The sequence below is a fragment of the Mustela nivalis genome (genome assembly GCF_964662115.1).
Source record: "Mustela nivalis genome assembly, chromosome: 2".
Lineage (NCBI taxonomy): Eukaryota > Metazoa > Chordata > Mammalia > Carnivora > Mustelidae > Mustela > Mustela nivalis.
The window spans coordinates 35601010-35621390 of record NC_139021.1 but is presented as its reverse complement, the minus strand read 5'-3'; the positions used below and the strand labels follow the sequence as shown (position 1 = coordinate 35621390).

The 20381-nt window shown below is 39.4% G+C and overlaps 1 long non-coding RNA gene across 1 annotated transcript in view; it reads left to right on the top strand.

Moving 5' to 3' along the window:
* LOC309860546 overlaps window positions 1-15192 on the top strand; it is a 118815-nt gene extending 103623 nt beyond the window's left edge. The window contains exon 2 of the long non-coding RNA XR_014309440.1: window positions 14793-15192. This is a non-coding gene — a long non-coding RNA (uncharacterized lncRNA). The remainder of the gene's footprint in view (window positions 1-14792) is intronic.
* The last annotated feature ends 5189 nt before the right edge of the window (window positions 15193-20381 follow it).

The window sequence follows — 20381 nt, the reverse complement described above, 5'->3', positions numbered from 1 at the left end:
CCACAAAACACCACTCTCTACCAAGCAGAACTGGCTACATAATTTGGAGAGCCCAATGCAAAACAAAAATAAGCTCAGTTTCAGCTTAAATGTCACTTTTCCAGAGGGATCCTTCCTAACCCCCACCCCCACCCCCAGGTAGAATTCTGATCAGTATGTGAAGGCAAGCTCAGAACTCCCTTTCCTTTCCAGGTAAAAACATAGTATTTCAAATTATAGTTGAAACAAAGATCCTTGGTTCCACTAGCACTGTAATTTTAGGCTGAACACCCAATCAATGTAAAAGGTTTTGTTTTCCCCTTTAATGAGATTTTGGGACGGTTGTCATTTCTCTATAAATTGGTCTTGAAGGTGAAGACGGGACTCATAAGCCAAGGAGAACTTTGGTATATAAAGATTAAAAAGGCCCGATTACAACATTATAAATGATTGGACTTTTTTTCTAATAAAAAATGACAAACCCCATTTTATAGAGATAGGGATTTCATATATAATAACAAACTCAATTATATTTTAAAGTTTAGTAGAAATTGCACAGTTACTGATTGCTTAGCATGTATTTCCCTTGGCCTTTGGAAATTCAAGTTTTTGCTTTGATGAATTAAATCAAAATTATTTAAGTACAATTTTATCCTTGAAAAGGTATAATTTGGTTGCTGATAGCACTACGAACTTTCTTACTTAAAATACAGTTAGTTCAATATATATTTATTGCTTTCATTCCTGAGACATTTATTAATGTTGGATGATAAAGTTCCAAGTATGATATTTGACTCAGAAAAAAGGATGCAGAGGACAGCTTCTTTAAATATAAGATCTTCTCACCTGGTTGTGAGTTTCTCTCCTACTCCCAGGAATCTAATACACTCTGCCTGAATAACAGGAGATGTAAAAAGTTTAAGACTCTGTGACAGCGAGATAAGGCAAAACATGTAATTTTCAGAGAGCCTGCCATTCTCACCATCATCCTCTGACGAAGCAACACCATATGGGGCCTCAGATACGGTTTTCTGAAGTGAATTACCCTTGGGTTCCTGCCAGAAGCAAAACAGTAAAAATGCAACTTCCTAAAAGCACTCGTAACCAAGGGAGAAACAAATTTCTGCCCCAATTCCTGCTAATTTTGTAAAAGTAGCCATTTAAGAAAAAAAAAGGAAGAGAAAAGAAACAGTCTTAAGAATGATAGTTTATACCTGTGTGATGTGAAGAATGAAAGCAAAAGCTAAACCTGCATATGGTGCCTCACTCAAGACATCTCGGCCTAGACCAAGTTGTGAAGGAAGGGAACCCCAACTTCCTGCCTTCTTGCCCTGCTTGCTTCAGAAGAGTATCCGATAAACTCATCTACACTGAAGTATAAATGACAACGCATGATTCACGGATTACCTTCTCTAGGAGTATTTGCTTCAAAGCAGGAAAATAGATTTGTGGCCAAATAGTTCAAAGTTGAAAGTTTTCGAGGTAGAATTTCCACAGAGTCCAGCAGTTATCCACAGACCAACTATTTGGTCTTGAGAGAGATGTCTGTGTTTGCTAGTCCTTGTCATCCCTCTCTCTCCATTTCTCTCTCTCCTCTGCCCTGGCCTCAACTCCTTGGTTTGGAATAATTTTAGATGTACAGGAAAGCTCCAAAGATATGACAGAGAGCTCCCCCAAATCTCTTCCCCAGTTACTCCTGTCAATATCTTATATGATTGTAGTACTTTTTTGAAACCAAGAAACTAAGATTGGTCCATTACTACTGCCACACTCTGGACTTTAGTAGGGTTTCACTGGTTTCTCCAGTAATGTTCTGTTTCTGTTTGACCCGATGCATTTAGCTCACTTTCTTTTACACTCAGTCTCATCAAGCTCTTGTGCCTGGAACTCCACAAAAGCAGCTCCCATCACGGTCATCAGTGACCATCATTTAGCCAAAGAAGCTGCGTGGCAGCCAACAAGATGCCAAAGTCTTAATTTTCATATGATCTCACGCATATGTGGAATTTCAGAAACAAAACAGAGGACCATAGGAGACGAGACAGGAAAAAAGTTAAAAAAAAAATAAAAAGACTAAGTCAGACAGGTACACAAACCATAAGAAACTCTTAACTCTAGGAAACAAACTGAGAGTTGCTGGAGGGCAGGGAGTTGGAGGGATGGGGTAAGTGGGTGATGGACATTAAGGAGGGCACGTGATGTAATGAACACTGGGTATTATAGAAGACTGATGAATCACAGCCTCTGTCTCTGAAACCAATAATACATTTTATGTTAGTTAATTGAATTTAAAATTTTTTAAAAAGGGGAAAAAAAGAAAAATAAACCTTAAAACCAATAGTGAAATAAAAAAAGATGCCTACGTCTTTTCTCAGTATTCAATTCAGAGTCTTCGTTGGATGCAACTCTTCCCTTCCTCCTTCTGAGAACTCCTGTTGCTTGACCTTTCTCTTGGCCATCTTCCCACCTCACTGGTTTCCCTTGCTCATTTCTCCTATTTTTCCCTCCTGCTAAGCAATGGAGGGACCTCAGGCTCAGCCCTTGGGGCTCTTCTCTTCTCAATCAACACATTCCCCAGGTGTTCTCACCTAGTCACATACTGGTTAAAGTCACCACTTTGTGATGACTCTGGTTTTTTGTCTCTAACCCAGATTCCTCTGAGGAACCCCAGACTGACCTACCTATAGCTGCCACTCAACATTTCATTTGCATGCTAACAGGAGTCACAGACTCACAGGTCCCACACTGAACTCTTGACTTGTGCCCTTGAACCTGCTCCTTCCCTGGTCTTCTCCACATGACAGCTTCATTCCACAAGGGGCTCAGGCCAAAAATCTTAGAATCACTTTTGACTCCTCTCTTTCTTTTACATCCCCACATCCAATCCATTGGCCAACCCAGCTCTACCTTTGAAGCTATCCTGATTCTAACCACTTTTTACTATATCCATTGCCATCCTCCTGGTCCAAGTCACCATCTTTCAACCTGGATGATTGCATCAGCCTCCAAACTGTTCATCCTGCCTCTGCCCTTATCCTGCTCCTGCTTCCCCACCGCCCCAATTTATTATCAACATATGGATACTTTTAAAAAATTGTATTTTAAAGATTTTATTTATTTGACAGAGACACAGCGAGAGAAGGAACACAAGCAGGGGTAGGGGGAGAGGGAGAAGCAGGCTTCCGCTGAGCAGCGAGCCTCATGCAGAGCTCAATCCCAGGACCCTGGGATCATGACCCAAGCCAAAGGCAGACACTTAATGACAGAGCCCCCCAGGTACCCCCATATGGATACTTTTTAAATGTATGTATGATCATGTTAGTGCTTTGCTTAAACCCTCCAATGGCTTCTGTTCTTAATCAAAATAGAATGCAAAGCCATTACTGAGACTACAAGGTACTACATGGCCTGCCTCCTCCTCTCACTCTGTCTTATTACCTACCATGCTCTGTCCTGTTTACCCCTCTCCTACCACACTCACCTCCTTGCTCTATCTTCAATTTCCCAAGCATGTTTTGCCTCAAGGCCTTGTACACGTTACTGCCTTTGCTTGGAATGTTCCATCTCTGGATGTCTGCCTGACTTGCAGGGCAGGAAGATAAGGTAGCAACGTAGGGGGACCAGCTCCTCCAGGTTTTCCAGAGACTGTACTGATTTTGAAAGTAAAAAATCTTGTCTCCTAGGGACCCCTTCAGTTCCTGGCAAACAGGGAAAACTGGTCACCTAGCAGGGGTGGGTATAGGTAAGAGGTTGCAAGCATTTAATATCTTGATCACAGAAGGTCTCATGGACAAGGAGACATTTGGGCAAAATCTTGACAGAGGTGAGAGATTGGGTTTGCCATTCTTTAATGTTGTATGATTCCTGGGGGCCTGTCTACAAAATCTGTTGAGCACAGATAAAGGAAACCCCAAAGATCATAAAAAATGCAACTTAAAAGTGGTGCCTGGGTTCCCCAATCTGTTAAATGACTGCCTTTGGCTCGGGTCTTGATCTCAAGGTCCTGGGATCAAGCCGCTCATTGGGCTCTCTGCTAAATGAGAGTCTGCTTCTGTCTCTGACCCTCACCCCACTTGTTCTCTCTCTCTGCCTCTCAAATAAACCAATAAAATCTTTGAAAAAAATAATCTTAAAATGTTGTTTTTAATGACTGAACTCTCAGATTTTATGAGATCTACAAAGAATTGTGGTCAATGAGGCTTTCAAGCCAGTGAACTTGGAGTCTTGGCTCTACTGCATGACCTTGAGCAAGCTATTTAATTTTTCAAAGCCTGGTTTTTCTCATTTGTAGGATGAGGATTACAAAAACCTTAAGGATTATTGTAAAGATTAAAAGATTTATTGTATATAAAGTATTTGGAACCATTCTGGCATGTAACAAACAATTATAATCCATTATTTTTTTCTCTCACCATGTTTTTGGTGGGGCATCAATATTAGTCAATCTAAGTGCTGTTGTATGCAGGACACAGGGATAATCCAGACCTATGGAAAGGGAGTTATGAACAAAGAAGGCTATAAAGAGGGGAGGCATGAAAAATAAGAGTTAATTTTGATACTTCTTTTTATTTTATTTATTTGTTTTTTGTTTACTTTTAAGTAGACTCCACGCTGGGTGTGGAGCTCAATGCAGGGCTCAAACTCACAACCCTAAGATCAAGACCTGAGTTGAGGGGTGCCTGGGTGGCTCAGTGGGTTAAAGCCTCTGCCTTCGGCTCAGGTCATGATCTCAGGGTCGTGGGATCGAGCCCCACATTGGGCTCTCTGCTCGGCGGGAAGCCTGTTTCCCTTCCTCTCTCTCTTCCTGCCTCTCTGCCTACTTGTGATCTCTGTCTGTCAAATAAATAAATAAAATCTTAAAAAAAAAAAAAAGACCTGAGCTGAGATCAAGAGTTGGACGCTCAACCAACCAAGCCACCCAGGCACCTATAGGTACTTATTTTTAAAGGATTTTTGAGATAACTGTATGTTTATATTCAGTTATAAGAAATAATAGCGATCCCATATACCTTTTACCCTGTTACCCTGAATGGTAACTTCTTGCGTTACTATAGCACAATACCCTGACCAGGAAATTAATATTGATATGGTTCATAGTAGGTACTTATCATTTTGTTACTGAAACTAAGACCATCTCTTTCATGGGGTTGAATGACCAGTGCTTCCACCTTCAGGAGTGGGGAGGCCATGGACGCCAAAGATGATAGATCAGTGCTGGACTATTCCTTTCAATGCTGGACTACTGCAATGGGGGCCTCACCTGGCTCTCTCTCTGCTCCAAACCCCTACATCAGACTCTGCTTCTGATAAGATCACTTCTTACAATGTTCGCTTTTGTCTCGCACATAATCAAAGCTACCACTTACCCAATGTTTACTATGACCACAGACTCTGTCCTAAATACTTTTCATGCATTATCTCAATCTCTGCAAAAACCCTATGGAGGTAAGTGATAATACCATCTCCAATTTATAGATGATGAAATGGAGATCTAGTAAGATGAAGTATCTAAAAGTAGAAGAGCTGAAATTCAAATGCAGGACTGCCCGATTCCAAGGCTGTTCTTACCCACCCACAGACCCTGCTCACACTAATGGCAGATCACAGTGCAAAGAGACTGGATTAACTGTGGCCTCTGACAGGCACTGTCTTTCCTCCCTCTATGAATTCAGTTGACTTGGGGATGCAGAATATGAAAACATACATGACCGTACAAGGCAGTACATGGAAACCATCAATCTAAGGTTCTCCAGGAACACAGGGAGCAGGGCAGTCAGCAGAGGATTTCTGTGGGAAGCGGATGGGGCAGGGATGGGCTGGGCCTTGAAAGTAGGCCTGGACTTACACATGTGGAAAGCCCATGAGGGGGCAGAGCTCACACTGATGGCAGTCATGTTTCACCCTACCTTACCAGGTTTCCCTCTTCCCCTGTAACCACACAGATGTGGGTAGCCTTTCTTTAGGATGCATAATAACCCTAACAGCTAACACAAGCAGAGGGCTCACAGTGTGCTACTGAGTTCCAAGAGTTTTACATATCGTAACTCATTCAGTCCTCACAACAACCTGTAACCCAAGGACCACTATTAGCCCCATTTTGCAGTTGAGGATATTGAAGCACAGAGATGTTAAGTAACCTGCCCAAGGTCACCCAGTTACTAAGTGAGAGCCAGAATCTGAATCCATGCAGTTTGGGTCTGGACTCCCTGCTTCTGTCCTTGGTGTCAGAAGTCTAGTATAATTTTTGCTTTCCTGCATGCAAATGTTTGCAGAGTTCCCTGTCCACTACTTGGAAAGTCCTTCATACACATCTCTATTTAGAAAACCTCACCTGGTCAAAACTCAAGTTAAATAGCACAACAGCAATCACCGTAGAGGGAGCGAGCCCTTTCTGAACAACAAACTTATGTGATTGGCCAGGGCCCAGTGAGCCCCATTTCATTTTCACAATGATCCTGTGGGGTTTTTCTAAATGAGGAAACTGAGCCTCAGAGATATTAAGTAACTTGCTCAAAGGCTGAGGTTCCCATCCAAAACCTAAGTCTGCCTCTCTGTAGCTCATGTTTCAAATCCCTCCCTTCATTGAATCCCTCCTCCCATATAGTCATACCCACCAACAGTCACGCCTATCCCTACTCTGCACTGGCTGCATGCATCCGCACCTGCTTAGAAATCTGCACACGTGGCCTTCATGATCTTCTCAGTTACATGCTTCTTCAGCCAAGGGTGGCTCCAAATGTCTGGGGCCACAAGGTGCACTTCATAGCAATACAAAACTCAAGATTCTAGAGCTGGGAAGCACCCAGAGATAATCCGACCCACTACCTACCCCAAAGTCTCCTACAATGACCCTTGATCATTCATTCATTCATTCATCAATGAATGCCTGCTATGTGCCAAGCATGTCCTAAATCAGGGGAATACAACAACAAAGAGAATGGGCCAAATCCCTCATCTCCAAACGGTTCCATTCTAATTTGGGAAGATTGACAATAAACAAGGAGAAACAAAGAATGGCATGTATGCACAAAAGAGAGACAGACGGAGAGATAGAGAGAACCTAGGTTGGTCAGTGGTAGCCCTCTGAAAAGGATTTCTCCCTTAAAGTCTGTCATCCACCATTTTCTTATATATGTCTAGCTACAAAACGGTTCTTCCCTTAAAAGTCATCCATTCCATTTTTAGCAAGCTCTGATTGTTCTGAAGTTTATTGAATCTTCTCCTGTGACTTCTACCCTTTACCCTGAGTTCTGCTTTCAGGTACTATGCCTGGTAAGCCTAACCCACTTCCTAGGACAGAGAGCCCCTCACCTGCTCTAGGACAGCTGTGTTTCCTTCCAGTAGTTCCCCCCAAACCCCCACATCCTCAGTTCCTTCATCTGCTTCCTGAATGGCAAAGTTTCAATACCCATCCCGCAGGTGGCTGCCCTCCTTTCAATGCACTGTCCTTTATCTAAGAAAGGAACGTGGGTTGATCAGTGCAGAATATTCCAGAGTATTGCTCACTGAATATGGACTCAGTATTATGTAAAAACAGAACAACAAAACAAAATGTGTTTTTAAGCTCTATCCTAGTTAGAGCTTCTGTCCTCACTGGGGAGAGCCAGCCTAGCATCTTCAGAACCTGGCAGCTAGGGGAAAATTCTGGGGCCAGTGGAGGGGCAAGCCTTTCCTTCCTCAATGGGCTTACATTCAGTGGGGGTTCCTAGAAGGAGGCAAGAGAGGGAGTCCAAGGGGAAGAGTAGCAGGATGGGGAAGAACTTGCACAGGGGCAGAGGTTCTGGCAGATGGGAATAACACATTGTTGGAGGAAAGGAGCAGAAGCCAAATAGCTTGTTGTAGTTTTTACTTATCTACTTAATTTCTTTTCTTATGAATGACTTTAAGCATCTTTTTATGTGTGTAAGAGCAATTTATATTTCTTTTAAATATCCTTTGCAAAACTGCCAATTAGTTCAAGGATGTTTTCCTTGTTGGTTTTTAGAAAATCTTTATATATTGAAGAGATTAACCCTTTGTGTTATATGGTACAACTGCTCCCCCCCCCCAGGTGGTCATTTGGCTGTCTACTTTATTTATAGTATATTTTTCTACATAGAAAGTTTGGGTTTTTTAGTCAAATGTGTCCATCTTTTCATTTTGGGCTTTTCCCCCCTTCTCCTCCTTTTTCACATATATCATATTCAGAAAAGCCTTCTCCATTCTGAAATTATAAAAACAATCTCCCATGTCACCTTCAACTATTTTTTTAAATTTATTTTTTATTTTCAGCATAACAGTATTCATTATTTTTGCACCACATGCAGTGCTCCATGCAATCCGTGCCCTCTATAATACCCACCACCTGGTACCCCGACCTCCCACTCCCCACCCCTTCAAAACCTTCAACTATTTTTATTATTTCCCTTTTACATTTAAATCTTTGATCCATCTGAAATTCATTCTGGTACACCATTTATCGTTCACTTGCTGCATGTGCCAAAAATGGTGTTCAGCATTTTTATACATTACCATATTTAATAGTGATGATTATTATACCAATGGAGTACTATACCAATAGTGATGTTGAAGCTTAGCAAAGTGAACTCAGCCAAGATCATACATCTAGTGTCAGAACAGAACCCAACTCAGCGTGAGCTCAATATTGATGCTCTTCACTAGAATATTTATGAGAGGCATCATGTTGTCTGGAAATCCCCAACTTCATCACCACACTTTTCAGGAAAGGTTGTTGTCGAGTGTGTGAGGACTACTGCCCATTCCAGGAGGCGTAAAGGACTGGAAAGACACATGGAGGTGGGTTACTGATTGTCAGTTTGCCAAAGTTACTCTCTAGCTGCCTACCTCATGCCCCTGCCTGGAAAGCTGAGGATTCACATTCTTCTCTTAGCAAAATTATGGGTTATTAGATTAAGTTACACCAGACCTAGACAGAACTGTGACTATTAAATCCATGAATATAAGAGTCTCATGAACTTCCCTTGTCATGGGACAGTATAGATCCCAAAGTTTGGATGAGACCCAGCCTGCAGGTAATGCATAATTACAGAAATTTATTGATTCCTAGATACACATCTTTTCACACTTAATATCTCTGAAATCAAGATGCATCCTCTGATCAATGGTATCTTATAACGGCTGCTGGCCAAGTAACAGACAAGATGTAGCAGTGGCTGCCCAACCTGCTTGAGGTTTCTAAAGGTATAAATGGACAACAGCAACTCATCAACTTTTCATTCAATGGACAATTTAAGGACTATTTCAGGAAGTAGAAAAATCCTGGTTGTTTTCTGAAAACCTCTGTGGACACCTTCTAAAAAGTCCAAGAAAGGACCTGTATTAAAACTTGGGGTAGAGAGTGGAGTCACTGTCTTGGAAGAAAATCCATGGAAGAACTGTTTAAATAAATCCTGTATCGGGGCAAATGGGTGGCTCAGTTAGTTAAACTCCTCACTTCAGTTCAGGTCATGATCTCAGGGACCTGGGATTGAGCCCCACATGGGGCTCCCTGCTCAACAGGGAGTCTGCTTCTCCCTCTGCCTCTCTCTCAGCCCCTTCCCCCCTCCACTCATGCTCTCTAATAGATAAAATCATAAAAATTTTTAAAAAAATAAATTTTGCATAACTGACACTCCTGGAGGCACAGAAAACAATTGTGTTTGGAAAAACAAGACGTAAGAACCCAATTTTGAAGTGAAATGCATTTCAGAAGATTGGACTCCAAATGAGATGTTTGGGGGAATACTTTAACCTATTTATTTCTCTTATATTTTCCTTCTGTACTATGCAGAGTTGATATGATAGAATCTGTCAATTGTTTTTTTTTTTTTTTAGCAACGCATAATCAATTAATTTAAAAAGCTAATTTAAGAACCAGCAATAGTGACTCCAACCTGCATTCCTGGCTCAATACTGATGGAAATAATCTGCTGAACAATCTTGGAAGAAATGACCAAATCCATGATTGCTTGTGGATTCTCATCTGGAAATAATCCCAAACCCTAGAACCTCCAGCACGAAAGGTTTTTCTCAAAGTGATCCTAAGAGTCTTGGTGGAAGTCTAAGTTTTTTTCCTTTGAGCTTCTTTTCCTTTGATTTGTGCCTCCAGTCAAGTCTGATGACATGTTCTGCAGGAGTTTTCCACTGTGGCTGGCTTGTGTGGCTCTAGTTTGGTGAATTTCCCCTCACTGGCTCCAGGGGTGTCTTTCTGGTGTCCTTAAAGCCTCCTTAAATCCTGTTCCTAGGCAAGAGCTAACAGCTGCAAGTAGGGAGCTGCGACAACCCCATCTTCTTCAAAGAGCAATTAAAGTTCAAAAAGTTCTTTCAATTACTATAAAAAATGTTAAGTGATATGAAAGTATTGTGTCTTAGTTTTATTGATGGTGTTTCCTCCCTCTTTCTTAGTGGTACTAAGCCCTGATGCATCTTGCAATCAATGGCATCTCAGATTGGATGAAATAGGGTAGCTTCAGCTTTGGAGAGGTATAGGTCAGGAAGCTCATTAGAGAAGTACATGAGGTCATTTTGCTGTTGTTGCATAATTCTCATTTTGAACTCAATCTGTAGGAGACTGACAATATCAATGGATCTAATGAATTTCCTAGGTTTCTACATTTTGTCTTATGCTCTTAAGCAGGGTGTTCCTAATTGCACTCACTTGTGTAACCAGAGTAATAGGATTTTAGCATGGTCCTTATTAAATTTCATCTTGTTGGCTTTGCCTGTTATTCTCATCTGTCAAGATCATTCTAGATCATAATTCTCTCATTTGCAGTATTAGCAATCCCCTCCCTTCTAGCTTTCTGCCATCTATAAATTTGACAACTTCTGTACTTTATCCAAGTTGCTAATGAAAATGTTGAGCAAGTCTGGTTCAATTTTGGAGGCTCATGGCAGACATTAGTGATTCCCTCAGGTTGGGCAGAATCTAGAGATGAACTCTTTCTGTATAGGCATTTTATCCAGTTGTGAGTCCATCCTTCTGAAATATAGTGCAATTCTTAAGCACCCAAACTTTGATCTTAGAGTAAGTCCCTCAAATCCTCAGTATGACTCTGGGCAAATTACCTGATGAATTTCTGCTTAGTTTCCTTATCTGTAAAATGGGACACTTGTTTTTACTTTATAGGGACGGGTTGAGGATTAAATGAATTAATACTCACAAAATGCTTAACATAGTTCCTGACATAAAGTAGGCTCTCAATAAATAATAATGATTCTATCAATTTCTTTCAGATTTCTCCAACTTGCCCAATGCATATCATGAGACACTTGGTCAAATGCCTAGGAAAAACTCAACAAAAATTAACTTCATCATTCCACTATTCGAGCAGACTTATCGAAAAGAAAAAGAAAGAAATAAATAAATAGGGCCAATTTAGTATGTGTAGTTTTAAAAAAATATATAATTTATAACTTGGCTATTTTCAACAAGGGGTTGATGCAGTTAAAAAAAAAAAAGACATACAGATTTATCAGTAGTGACTCCAGGGTGGCTTTTAATAATCAACACTGCTTTTTTAAGTGCTTATAAACACTTTGTTAACTCTGCAAAGTTTTTCTGGGAATCCATACAAAACCAACAATTTTATATTTTCTTAAATGCCACTTTTTGCCATGTAATTGCAACCAATATTTGCCTATCTCCAAGCTTCCAGTGATTGTGTCATTCTCCAGGACTGCTTAAAGATTGATGTTTATGTCTATATAATCACATCTGCAAGTTATTTTATTATCTTAGATGTATTTCACAGGGTTTGCAGAATTAAACTCATCTGAGGCAGCTGTTACTCTCTTATCTCCTCATTTATCTTGGATGTCATTTCCTTGTAAATGTTGTTGTTCTGTCCTTAAGAGTAGTGGTTTAAATCTTTAGGGCAAATCACAATCATTTGGGGGAAGCAGAGCCTGTTAGAAATATACATTCATGGCCTGCTCCCAGAGATTTAGGATTAGTACCGCTGAGATGGGAGCTGGGAATATACATTTTAACAAACTTTCTGATGTACCATTTTTTAGAAACACCTTACATAGAGGAAAATTATGGAAAGCTATTTGGTAATTATGACTTTTCATATGATGTTCTTATACAATGTTTTTATGTTCTTACAGATCTCTCCCAAGAATTGATCATAGTCTTACCTGGTTGTTTGTTTTAGTCTAAATGTAGATTGTAAGAGCCTTATTGTTTAGCATTTTTCATATACCCCCAAATCACTGTGGATTTTGATCTTCCTGGCACTACTCACAAAGCTGGTGTCTTTTAAAAATAATTCTCTTGTGAGTGAAAAAAGGATGTGTGTGTGTGTGTGTGTGTGTGTGATGGAATATTACTCAACCATGAAAAGGAATGAGATGTTGCTATTTGCAGCAACGTGGATTGACCTACAAGGTATTACATTGAATGCCAGAGAAAGACAACTCACATATACTTTCACCTATATGTGGAATCTAAAAAGCAAAACAAAACAAAGAAATGAATAAAAGACCCTTAAATAGACAGAGGAGGGTGCCTGGGTGGCTCAGTCAGTTGAGCGTCTGACTCTTGGTTTAGGCCCAGGTTGTGATCTAGGGGTCATGGGATCCAGTGCTGCATTGGGCTCTGCACTCAGCGCAGACTCTGCTTGGGATTCTTTCCCCACCCTCTCCCTCCCCCATACTCCTCCCCCTGCTCTCTCTCTTTATTCCTCTCTCTTAAATAAATAAATAAATAAATAAATAAATAAAATCTTTTAAAAAATACAGAGAAGAGATTGGTTGTTGTCAGAGGGGAAGGAGGTAGAGGGATAGGCAAAATAGATAAAGGGGAATGAGAGGTTTGAACTTCCAGTTATAAAATAAATAAGTCATGGAGGTGAAAAGTACCGCATAGGGAATATAGTCAATGCTATTGTAATAAGCTTGTGTGGCGAGAGATAGTCATTACACTTACTGCAGTGAGCACTGAGAAATGTATAGAATCATTGAATCAATATATCGTGCACCTGAAACTAATATAATGTATGTTAATTATACTTCAATAAAAAATAATAAAGTTAATTGTTCTTGGCAATGGGCCATTCCAGTCATTGTTAGCATGCATACTTAAGCTTGAGCTCATTGTGGTGTCTCTGCGCAGCTCTACCTTGACTCCTTCAGAAGCCCATAGGGCAGTAGTCTATAACCTTGTGGCATTCAGCCAGCATTCAATGGGGATGACAGAGAGAAGAGCTATAGAGCTACATGTTAGAATGCCTATAGGAAACCTGCCTAGAAAATGGCAACATACTGGTGCTCACCATTTGGGAGTAGTTGAGGTGAGAAGGGATAGATCTAGACCAAAACTGAGGCCGTCCAGGCTTCTGAAATTGCTGACATTTCTTTAGCCCCCTCCCCTGATGCCCCTATCTCACTTCTTCCTCTGTCTCCTCTGGATCTTGTGTACACTTTCATTACTGCACATTTCACACTGTGTTTTGGTTGTTTGTTCATGTGTCTGCCATTCATTATAACTTTGTAAAGTTAGAAACCATGTCTCCTTTATTGAAAACAAAAAAATACAAAAGAAAGAAAGAAAGAAAGAACAAACCTGCACTGTACAGTCAATGAGTATTTGTTAAACCAAGCCAAGGATAAAAAACATTGGACAAGGCACACCATGCTCCCTGTCCTGGTGCTGGGGCAGACATTGCTAGCAGATCTTAGAGCTCGCTCTTTATGGACCTGGAAGCAGTTTCAAAATTTTCCAAAAAATGGCTTTCCATTAACTTGACCAGAATTGCTTGCAAAATAAAACCTATTTGCCAATGCTAAAGAAAATGCAAGCTCCTTTCTCCTACAGTTCCGTTAACTCCCTTTGTGGAGTTAAAAAAAGAAAGAAGAAAGGAGAAAGAAAAGAAAGAAAGAGAAAAGGAAAGAAAGAAAGAGAGAAAGAAAGCTCACAAATATAAATTAAGTACTTAGAAAGTCAAGGTGATATGATAAATACTAAGGGAAAATACAGAGAAGAACATTGGAAGGATATGAGTAGCCAGCATCTCCCCAAAAGCAGGTGTCTGGGTTTTTCAGCTTCTGAGACTCTAGAATGATACCAATGATATAATCATGAAAATGACACTAAACTCAGGCTCTCATTTCATGGGATCAGCAAAGTTTGAAGCCTTTTAAGTAATGATTCTAACATACCTCAGAAATAAGGATTCCAGATGGATCCAAAATCAATGTGTAAGTTGAGAGGCCTGCCTTCAGCATCAGGAGGCAAGGGCAGCGTTACTTGTGCTAAAAGGGAGATAAACAAAAGCAAGGCCATCTGGGAGCATTTTCTTCTCTGACTCTTTCACTTCCCCTTCCTTCTATAAGCACCTTTGAAGCTTGACTATTATCTATCACTTTTTAATCTTGAAATTTCCATTTTGTTCTGATCAAGTTCTCTTGTGTGTATCTCCATAAGTTACCCAAAGTGGAGCTGCTCTGAAGCAGATCCAGACCCTTTCTATCTCTTTCTCTCAAACATGGCCACTACACTTGTTTGCTCTTAAGGTCCTGTTTTCGAACTCAGTGATCCTGAGAAAAAGACCCCTTCTCTTAACTCCTAGATTGAAGACTAAAGGACTTAAAGGTACATTTAGGGTATTAATCAGCTCTGAATTTTCTGGAGTCAGTCTCAGAGGGAAGTTGGATTTTAAGAGGCTATAGTATGGAAATGCTTGTTTATCAGATTTGGTAGTGAGTGTCTCCAAATCAGAATAAGTTGTTTATCATAAAGGTAATTTTTAACTTTAATTCCTTATAAGTATAGAAAATGTATTAAGGAATCACATCCCTCTTGCTTTCAGAAAGAGCTCTACTGGTTAGATGCTGTCACAGGATCAGCCCCAAGGGCACAGATGTTACTTCACAAAGCTGGGAAGAAGTGCAAGGAGCCTCCCATGAGCTGTTGTTGCATGTTGGGCTAACTATCTCCATTCTGCCTCTTCTTGAGCTTTTGGACGTATTTTTATCGACCTGTCTACTCTCCACTCATGGAACTGTCAGATGCCATTCCCGGCTCTTATAAAGAGCCCACCTTTTAAAATGCATATTTTCTTTCAAAGGGTTGATGGGCTACCAAAACCAGAGAATGAGGTTTCTTTGAACTGTATATGAAATAAGAGTTAATAAACACTGAATGAGGCCTTGAGGACTTTCTGATGAATTAAGTACAGTAAATAAAGAGATGAAGTTTTTGCCATCTAATTGGATTGTGTAGTCATTTTATATTTACTCATGGTTTTTGGGTGGTTGAATTTGCCGGAAAAGTAATTTCTGGATAAAGTGTTGCAATTTTAAAATAATTTAATCATGGTTAGAAAATTTAATTTTTTGGAAAACAGTTCTTAAAAATTTTTAAATATGTCCCTAAAGAGTTTTATGTAGTTCAGTTTTTACAGTCTATTTAAGGGAATCTTGCAATGATTCTTTTCCTGAAGTACAGAAGAATTAAAAAACATATGGCTGCTTTTCCATATGTTAACTGTCTAAGAGCAGGTCATGTTGGTTTTTTGGTTTCTAAGTATGCAGTTCAACCAAGCCCAAGAAGATCAGGGAAAGACTTCAGTTGCAGGAATAAGACAGGAAAGGTATCAAACCAACCTCCCACTAGAAACAACCAAAACTGCCAACTAAAAAAAAAATTTTTTTTAACTGGTTAAAAACAAGTTAAGATATGGCAAGTTAGTAAGAAATCCAAATCTAAAACTAAAGGGAAACATTATCTCTGAAAGTTAAGTGGCACCCTAACACTATTTTTGAACTAAGGGCATTTGCCAATGGAAGCAAACTTGAACTTAGGTTCTGAGAGTTTTTCAAGGGAGACAGAACCAAAGCTCAGGGCCTGCCCTTCTCTCACTAATAAGAGTCAAACCCTCAGGGCCAGGGTGAAACTATAAGTAAATATACCTTCCTCCTCAGACCCAGGAGATTATGGACAAGTTGTCCTTATGATGAGCAAAATTGTCCTTATAATGATAATGGTAGGAACCTGCTCTGAGAAGTTATAACTACAAGTTGGTACTTTCACAGCTTTCAAGTCCATATCACTTCGGTGATCAATAAATAAATAGAAACAAAAAAGAATTATATAACTCTTCCAAGTTGTAAATTTAGTTTAAAGTAATTTAGTTTAAAGTGTCCCTGTATGCCTAGCAGAGGCAAATGAAAGTTTTTTCTGGAGAAAATGTGTATCATCCTAGGCTTCAAAGAAACCCCCTGAAATAAATTTTCAAAGGCAATGAGCAACATATACTCAAGGATAGCTAAGCCTAAAGGATAAACCATAAAGAATAAGAACTGGATAAAAAAGAGACCTCCAAAGACTTCAGATTTTGAAGTTACTAGACATAATCTATAAAACTAACTATGCTTACTAAGTTTAAAAGAAAAAGAAGAAGAAAATATATTTACAGAAAAGGAAACAATAAAAAGTGACCTAGCCGACTTGAAAAAGAAATAAATACAACTGCTAATATAAAATATAATAACCAAAGTTAAAAGCTCAGTAGACATGCTCAAAGAGTTTAGACACAACTGAAGATAGAATTAGAAAACTAAAATATGGGTCAGGAGAAGTTAGTCAGTGTATAGTTCAGAGACACAACAAAGTAAATTAAAAAGAGAGGTTAGGAGCCATAGAGAACAGAATGAAAAGACGTAGTATTCATTTAATCAGACCCCTACAAAGAGAGGAGAGAAAGGCTTAGGAAAAGATAACATTAAAGAGATAGTGACCCAGGATTTTTTCAGAACTGATCAAAGATATTAATCTACAGATGCAAGAATGATAAGCATGAAAAATAAAATGAAATCTATACCTAGACTCATCATGAAACTTAAACAAATGAAAGACAAAAAAGATCCTAAAATCAATGAAAGAAAAAGATGACCTTCAACGTAGTGGCAACAAGACAATAATTGAATTCTCAATTGTCACAAAGAAAGTAACAAAGGAAGCCAGAAGTGAGTGGAATGAAGCCATCAATGTATGTAAATAACTGCCAATCTAGAATTCTGCACCCAGTAAAAGTATCTTAGAAATAAGTTCAAAATAAAGTCATTTTTAAACATCAAAGCTGAGAGAGTTTGCCACAAACACATTTGAATTTACAACCTTTCCTCTAGGTAGGATAAAGGTGATCTCATAAGGAAAACCTGAAATAGAAGAAGGAAAGAGCAACGAAAATGGTAAAATATGGATACATTTAAGCAAACATTAACTTTGTAAAACAATGATAATAATGTCTGGGAGGACAAAACTTAAAACAATAAAAACAGAGCACCTAGGAGGCTCAGTGGGTTAAAGCCTTTGCCTTCAGCTCTGGTCATGATCCCAGTGTCCTGGGATCAAGCCCTGCATCAGGCTCTCTACTCAGTGGGGAGCCTGCTTCCTCCTCTCTCTCTGCCTGCCTCTCTGCCTACTTGTGATGTCTATCAAATAAATAAATAAAATCTTTAAAAAAAAACAATAAAAACAAGATAAAATTACAGTATCTGATGAAAATAACATGTCAGGGAGGGTAAATGGAATGAAAATGTCTTACAGTCTTTAAATTACATGGGAGAAGGGTAAAAGTATTAATTATTTTCAGACTTTAAGGATGTATATTAATTTTTTGGATAATCACTAAAAGTATATAATTTTCATACTAGTAGAAGGAAAAGAATGGAATAATTTTTTAGGTTTTTTTTTTTTTTTTTTTGCTGTGTGTGTGTTGTTGTTTTTTTTTTTTTAATCAATCCAAGAACACAAGAAAGAAACAAAGAAAAGACAACACATGATACATGGGACAAATATAAATGAGATGGCAGTTTTAAATCTCAATTATAAATAATTACATTAAATGTAAATGGATTACTGAGCAAAAGAGTATATACTATATGAGTCCATACTTACAAAGTTAAAAAAAGACATAACTAAAGGAAATTATATAAAAGGGTTTTTTAGACAAGCTAAATTATGGCCCCCAAAGATATCCATATCCTAATCCCTGGAACCTAAAAATATGCTAACTTACATGGCAAGAGGAACTTTGCAAAAGTGACTAAATTAAGAATCTTCAGATAAGGAGATTTTTCTGGATTATCCAGTTGAGCCCAATATGATCACAGGGATCCTTTTAAGAGGTAAGGTATGAGAGTCAGAGTCATGGAGAGAAGAGAACAAAGCAGAGCACAGACAGGACAGAAGATGCATGCTGCTGACTTTGAGGATGGAGGAAGGGGCCACAAGTCAAGGAATGTAGGAAACCTCTAGAAGCTAGAAAAGGCAAGATAATAGATTCTTCCCTAGAGCCTCAGAAAGAACATAGTCCTGCAGACCCCTAGAACTGTAAGATAATTCTAATATACTAAATTTGTAGCAATTTTTATAGCAGCAATAGGAAACTATTTTTTTAAAGATTTTATTTATTTATTTGATAGAGGGAGAGCACAAGCAGGGGGAACAGCAGAGGGAGAGGGAAAAGCAGGCTCCCTGCTGAGCAAGGAGCCAAATGTGGGGTCTGATGTGGGGTTTGATTCCAGGACCCTGGGATCATGATCCGAGCCAAAGGCAGACAGTTAACTGACTGAGCCCCCTAGGTGCCCCAGCAATAGGACACTACTGAAAGATACACTATATATCTATATCTAATCTATATTTATATTTATTGATGTGAAAAAACAACAAATAAAAAAAGGAAATGATTATCACAAAAGTCAGGATGGTGGTTCCTCCAGCACTCTGGAAGAGGGACAAGAGGGCCTCGAAGTCCCTGGAAATTCTACTTTTTGACATGGGTGGAAGTTATACATCATAATTATTCTGAAACTATACATGTTTTATGCACTCTTTCTGTAATAGCAATTATTTCACAATAATTAAAAAAATGTAAAAAGCAAAAATAAGGACCAGAAAGCCTAGGATTAAATATTTACAGGACATTTAACTAGTAGTGAGTTTCTAATAATTGAGAAACAGATTACCCAACCTGTAGAATATCCCTGCTCCTTATAGTGCCTCGTAAGGCCTCTTGACATTTGACCTCTCCTCTGCTCATTAATACCCCTGCATAGCTGAGAATGGAAGGACTCTGCAGGAACAAACTCCATGTGTGGGCCAGATCACTTATTAACTATGTGGACTTGGCAAGTTACTTAAATTCTTGGTTTCTTAATCTATAAAATTGAAGTAAGAGTATTATCTTTCTCCATAAAGTTGTTATAGGAAAGAAATGAGATAACGCACTTAGGACAATACCTATCTAAAAATGGATCTTCTTTTTTATTTCATTTATCCGCCCCCCCCCCCCACCAATAATGTTTATGGAACACTTGCCACATACCAAGCCTTTGGCTAGGTTTCATGGTTGCAAAGCCAAACAAACCCAGGCCCCATTTTCAAAAGGTTCTTAGTTTATCATAGGAAGCAGATAAAAAGTAGCTAATTGTAACATGAAGACTTAGCAGTACAATTAAGGTATAAACAAAGTGCTGAGACCTTGTAGGGGGAGGAGTCATTAATAGGACCTATGATGGAGTAAGGAGGGGCCTAGGTGGAGAAACCTGCCCAGAGGTAACACTTGAACAAGGTCATGAAGGATGGTGGAAATTTGGCAGCTGGAGAAGATGAGGGGGCATATTTCCATAAAAGGATCAGGATAGGCAAGCAAGGAAGGAGATACTGGTCCAGGGAAATGATGCATTGCTGGGTGTTAGAGATTTGAGAAAGGAGATGAAGCTGGAGTAGTAGCTGGGGTCAGAAGTCAGAAGGCCACATTTACCATGTGAGAGTTGGGATGGTCTTCTCCAAGAAGTGGACAGCTGTCCTGAGCAGCACCATCTTAGGACAGGATGTTGGAGCCATATGTGAGATCTGTCAGATGGGTGGAAAGAGTCTGAGGACAGCTCGCAGCAGGAGTCCACAAGAGAGTGCTTGAACTAGACCATAGCCTTGGAACGGGTAAAGGGGACAGAGATTCCAGAGACATCTAGAAGATGGAATTGAGTGGACTGGTATCCTGTTAACTCAGGGTGGAGGTAATTACCAGATTTCTAGCTTGTGCTAATAACAATGGTGGATAACAATACCATTAACCAAGTTTGAGATGATCTACAGAGCAGGTTGTGGGGTGAAGATAATAGGAACTTTATTTTGGATTTACTGAGTTTGAGATGCCTGTGGAACACCTAGGTGAAGATTTCTAGCAGGGAGTTGGAAATTTGGTTCTGAAACTTAGGAGAAATGTGGACATGGAGATTTGGAAGCTATAAACATAAAAATGGAGGTGGAGACCAGAGTAGTATATGGGATGGACCATGTGATCAATATGTCTTTTGAATCTGCTTGGGAAGAATGAATTGTTTGCTCACCTAAGTGCTTTTTTCCTCAGCATGTACTTTGGGTCTACATT